This window comes from Equus przewalskii, chromosome 7 (genome assembly GCF_037783145.1).
Source record: "Equus przewalskii isolate Varuska chromosome 7, EquPr2, whole genome shotgun sequence".
NCBI lineage: Eukaryota > Metazoa > Chordata > Mammalia > Perissodactyla > Equidae > Equus > Equus przewalskii.
In genome coordinates, this window is record NC_091837.1 from 94,036,715 (window position 1) to 94,042,714 (window position 6,000).

Sequence of the window (6,000 nt, forward strand, 5' to 3'; positions counted from 1 at the left end):
AAAACCGTGTCTGTGCAGAAATGTCAGCTGTCCTGTCAGCTCGTCCCACCTGAAGTGCTTGCCTCAGGGTGTCCTTGGTTTTCCTACTTTACTCAGGTTCTAAACACACACACACGGCTCAGTCGTATTATGATAGAAAAAGCCCTTTGTCTTCCAGGCTGTCATGATTTCTGTGAGCCAGCTGAGTTGCTTTTCTTAAATACGACTTTTTTGTGAGGCAAGGCGTTGGTTTCCTGTACCATGTATAGCCCCTGGGGTGTTACTCTAAATCTGTGGGTTGTATTTTAACTGACAGCATTACCCACTCCTCACTGGGAGTGTCTTGGAGGATTTCTCAGCGAATTGTTCAGGCTTCTTGACTTAGAGAGGAGTTTCTTCTTATTTCCTAAAGTCATCTTGCACCAAGTCTCTTGGGTCCGTTCAGTTCTTCAGCCTAATTTCCTATGGAATGTCACTGGCCCCCCAGCCCCTGGGGACAGCCATGCTGGAGCTGGGGAGCTGGTCAGCTTAATGGGTCTGCCCCACTGCCCATCCCGGGCCATTTCCTCCTGCTCTACTTGCCAGCCAGGCTCCTGCAGTGGCGTGTTCCCAGGAGGAAGGTCTCCAGCCACCGCAAAAGTCTCTAAGCTGACCCTCTGCCCAGCACCGCCATCAGCACTGTGCCCTGAGCTCAGGCCAGTGTCCCTGGGCGCGGGCGTCATTTCCCTCGCTGCCCACATGGTGCCGCTGTTTGAGCTCTTCGTGGGTGCCGCAGGTTTTCTCCTTTGGGTTCTGGATTAATGTCATCCCAGATCACTCCGGGGTGTGGATAGATCTGGGCCTCCCGGCGTCTGCAGCCCTGCCCTGGGAGCTCTAGCACGCATGACCTGGAGTAAGTGGGTTCACGCGAATCACAGTCTGCAGCCAATGGTCTGTGAGATAGGGCCACGCAGCTGAGGCCTGGGGCTGCCAAGTGCCAGGCGGGGAGGACAGTGACTAAGGCGCTGCCAGCCCACGAGGCCGACAGTGCAGTCGGGATAAACCAGGAAACCTCGGAAACAAACCCACAAGCGTGTGGGACAGCATGCAGGGCGACTTTGCAAATACAGGAGCTTCTGTGAGCCTCAGATGGTCAGCTGGACACTGACCAGCAGACCTGGTGAACGTTACAATCAGGAAATGGAGATGTCTTAAGTCCAAATTAGGGGCATAGAGCTGAGGTGCACTGAGCCTGTGAGGTGAGGATGGTCTCCCCCAGCTGTCGGCAGGACTCCCTGAGATAGGATGGGGACGTCAGGAGCTGCAGGCAGTGACTCACGCACGAAGTGCCTTGGAGGGGCACCGACAGCCCTGCTTCTCTGCTGGATCAAGGAGGAGAGCCACCCACGAAGGACAGTTGGATCCAGCCTGGCACAAGCTTCTGAGCTGGCCCTGAGAAGGCAGTGGCCTCTGCTGGAGGGAGCGGCTGTCCACCTGCAGGCAGTGAGGTGTCCCTGTGGGTGGAATGGCCTCAGTCTGTTCCTGCTTGTCAAGTTCTGGATGCCGTGTCAGCTCCAGAAGTTCTACTGAAAGGGTTGATCTGTCAGTGAAAGCTGTCCAACCTTGTAGGACTTATTTCACCATCTTTGGGGCCTGGGAAGTGCATTTTTATTGTTTACCAGTGTAACTGGGTCTTTCCCAGCCTGCTGTAAGCTCCATGAGACAGGAGACCGGCCCCACTCTACATCGTGGGTCAGTGTCCCCTGAGTGCCTGGCTGTGCAGGTGCTGAGCTCACAGGTGTGAGCATGACAAACGCCTGCCCGTGGGTGGTCTCCCGGGGGAGACCACGTGGGCTGGGGGACAGGGCTTAGAAGGAGTCAAGAACAAGTGACGGGGGCTCCTCTCCAGGGGTGAGATTGAAGCCCAGAAATAAGGAGCAATAGAGAGCAGTTTCTGCACAGGCCCCGAGGTGGGGGACTCAGGGAGTTGAGGGGCGGAGCTGGGATGACAGTGGGGTGGCAGGCGAGATGGAGGGGTGGCGGGTGAGTGAGATGGGCTCACAGGCTGTGCTAACCCCAGCACCCTGAGAAATCACTGGAGTCTCACACACAGGAAGAAACAGCACACGCAGACACTGCTCAGGACATGTCACCAGCAGGAGGAACACACCTCGAGGTCGAGGGAGATGGGAGGGTCGTGGAGGGTCTGGCACGTGTTTATAGGCCAGTGGTGGACACTCACTATGAGCAGACTGGGCGTTAGGAGGAGGGCACCCCAGACGAGCAGAGTTGGAATGAGACGGCCGGGCGCTCCTGCCAGGCACCGGGAGCAGAGGAGGGTGTCTGGGGAAAGCACAGGGGTGAGAAGGCTGGTGTGGTGGGGAGGTGAGGACGGCCCCAAGTGGGCTGAATCATGACACAGATTCTTGGCAGAGGGCAGTGACACAGGGGCAGAGGATGCAAGCCTCCTGGAAAAGAGAGGCGGCTTGCCCGGCAGAGCTAAGTGCACTTTATTGAGGATTTTTATCATGACTTTGAAGTAAAACCAGTCACCCGAACTTGTTTGGGTGTTCTCCAGCCGGATTCAGATCGTTGGGTTTGACCACAGTTGGGTTTTTGGAGCAACTCTGATGGAGGGAGAGGGAGACAAGGGGCGTGGGTTAAGGGAATTAGACTAATTTAAACTAACGAGAGAAGTGACCTCGAGAGGGGCTAATGGATGTGAGGAAGGGCTGAAGCTTTGACCACTGCGTCGCCAAGCGCCTTGACATCGCTGCCAGTCGTTGATGTGTGAAAATAGAGCGGATGGATGGGTGCGTGGGTGGGTAGATGGACAGATGGAAGGGAAGGTGGGTGGGTGATGGATTTATGGATGAGTGGACAGGTGAGTGGGTGGGTGGATGAATAAATATAATGGATGGACGGGTAGACGGATGGGCGGGTGAATGGATGGGTGAGTGGACGGATGGAGAGATGGGGTGATGGGGAGATGGATGGAGGAGTAGATGGTGGGTGGATGAGTAGATGTAATAGATGGATGGATGGAATGGGTGGATGGGTGAGTGGATGGATAGGTAGATGAATGGATAAGTGCATGGGTGGGTGGATGAATGACTTTCTGCTGCCCTCCATAGCCTTGTCCTATTCTAGACTAGTGACTATCATTGTGCCTTTTCTCCAGTATTTCTGAATCAGATAGGGCTACATTGTGTTCACAAAGCCTGTAAACTCACCCCCCATGAAGCCAGAGCAGATGGCAAAAGTGGTCACCTGTTCCTTTCTGTCCTGCTCAGGGCCCAGGCAGAGGCTCTGCCTCTTTGAGGTGGGACAGTCCTGGACTGCCTGCCCTGGACCCTCTTCGTCCTCACCTGGCCCCTGAAGCAGGAAGGCTCAAGGACAGTGGGCCCAGGACCCCACCAAGGAGTGGAACCCTGCCTTGTGGGAAGGCAGCAGGGCCTCCCTGCACTTTGAGCCTGTCACATGAGCCATGCGGGTGCAGGCATGTCCCAAGAGCTCCGTCCAGAGGACCTGGGGGCCACCTGCTCTCCCCTCTTCTCCAGGTGTCACCGAGAAGCCCAGGGAAAGGCCTCAGTGGCTGTGCCATCAAGGAACATGGGTCAGGGTCTGCTGCCCCCATCAGCGGGGCCCCCAGCCCACAGCTCTGTCCGCCTCACTCAGTGTCACCAATCCCACCTGAACACTGAAAACTTGGTTCAAAGGGCTGAACCCCAACAGAAGCCAGTGCCCCGACTCCCCTTCCTCCCTCAGCCCAGCACCCGACTCCTCTCCCTCCCTCAGCCTCCCAGTGCATGAAAACCCACTGAAGCCCTGCCTTGTGCTCCAGAGCTTGTGGACCCGACCCAGGGACGGGGTCACTTCCCTCCACTCCAGAGCATGTCCACCCGGGACAAGGCCGCAGCCCACAGCAGTGAGCGGGCGGGCTGCTCTCCGTGGCCTGGGGCTGATGAGGGCCCTGCCCATGTGCCCTCCAGGCTCTGGCCCAGGATGGTCAGGTTATGTCCCAGGATTTCTTCAGTGGAAACGGAGGAAAAGCAGGTCAGTAGGGGTGGCTGACCTGGTGACGCGGCCTCGGTCTGGTCTACACAGGACGGAAGAAACCCCGAGTTCAGTGCAGCTCGGTCCTGGCCAGACTATGCCGTGGCAGTCATGTCACATGCGCCCCACCTGCAGTTCTCTAAGAGGCCTCACGACCTGCAATGACTGACCCAGAATGACCGACCCAACAACCGTGGCGCTCAGGCCACACCCAGGACAGCAGCCCCCATGCACAAGCATCCCTCAGCTCTTCTGGAACCCCGTGCTCAGACACATCCCCTGTGCCCTTGAGTCCTTGGGGGCGGACTGGCCTTGTTCCCATCCCAGGACAGCTGGTCACCTGATGCCTCAGGAAACACTTGATAGACAGTGAGGGAAGGTGGAGAAGCTGAGGCACCAGAAAGTTTAAAGAGATTTTCCTCAGAGCCCGGGAGAGTGACTCAGGGGCTCTTTGCTCCTTCTGGGAATTTTAACCCAAATCTGAGAAGCACGAAGCACCTGGCCCATGGCTCTGCCCCCTAACTGTGTGAGTGAGGCCTGGACGGTCTGGGCCATGGGCCAGGGGTTGCCCTGGTACACTCGGGCGCAGGGTCAGACTTTGCTTCCCCTGAGCCACCTTGTCTCCATGGTGGCCATGAGCCCACCTTCCTGGCATAGGGGCCACCTGGGGAGACTGAGGACAGCAGGACAGCCTGGAGTGTCCTCTTCCCAGGACCACGGCCTCGGGGGGAAAGGTCCTTCACTGACCCCACCTGGTCCCCGGTCGGGACCCCACTGTCAAGACCTGTAGCCCGGAGCGGAGAGCCGGCAGAGCCCCTCGATTCCTCATGTGGCAAACGATCCACCCACCCGACGTCCCCACACAGCAGGACCCTGGGGGGCTCCTGTGTCCCCTGCACAGTTGGTCCTTGGGGGGCTGCCTTGTCCCCCCACAGTAGGACCCTGGGGGGCTGCCCTGTCCCTGCACAGTTGGTCCTTGGGGGGCTCCCATGTGCCCACACAGTAGGACCCTGGGGGGTTGCCATGTCCCCCCACAGTTGGTCATTGTGGGGCTCCCCTGTCCCCACCCAGTTGGACCCTGGGGGGCTGCCATGTCCCCACACCGTAGGAACTTTGGGGGCTCCCATGTCCCCACACAGTTGGTCCTTGGGGGGCTCCCCTGTCCCCGCAAGTTGGACCCTGGGGCACTGCCATGTCCCCACACAGTTGGTCCTTGGGGGGCTGCTGTGTCCCCGCACAGTTGGCCCTTGGGGGGCTCCCCTGTCCCCGCAAGTTGGACCCTGGGGCACTGCCATGTCTCCACACAGTTGGTCCTTGGGGGGCTGCTGTGTCCCCACACAGTTGGTCACTGTGGGGCTCCCCTGTCCCCACACAGTTGGCCCTTAGGGGGTTCGGGGGCTCCCACATCCTGGTACATTTGGACCTTGTGGGCCGAGGGGATGCTGGTCCCTCATCCTACAGCCCTGGCAGGACTGAGTGCACCATCCCACAAGGAGGACTCTATCAGGTTCCCTGATTCCTCACTAAATCCTTCTCTGTCCCAGGACCCCGGGCACTTGGTCTTAAGGTCTCCCGGGGTCTCGGGTCCAGAAGTTCCTTGAGTGCACCCTCCATCCCAGCCATGAGAGTTCTGGTCAGGGAGTGTGTAGGTGATCCCGTGGCACCCTGAGTTTTAAGGCTGGGCTGGGAAGGGCCCAGGGCAGGACTGGGCACATGGCTTGGGTTTGTGTCCTCAGGAGACGGGAGAGGGGGTGACACAGAAATCTCTTGAGTCCTTTGGGCCAGAGCACCCTGCTGCGGGGGCACCCTGCGTTCCTGCACGCGCTGGTGGCTCTGTGCATCCCTGACACGGGATCAACACATGACGACTCAGTCCCATGATCGCCACCGGGAGTGGGTGTAATTTCAGAAGCTTCCAGAAGGTGGTGCTGGAAGCTAAGAAATGATGCTTGTGGCTGCCTCAGCTATCCAGGCTGATTTCTCAGC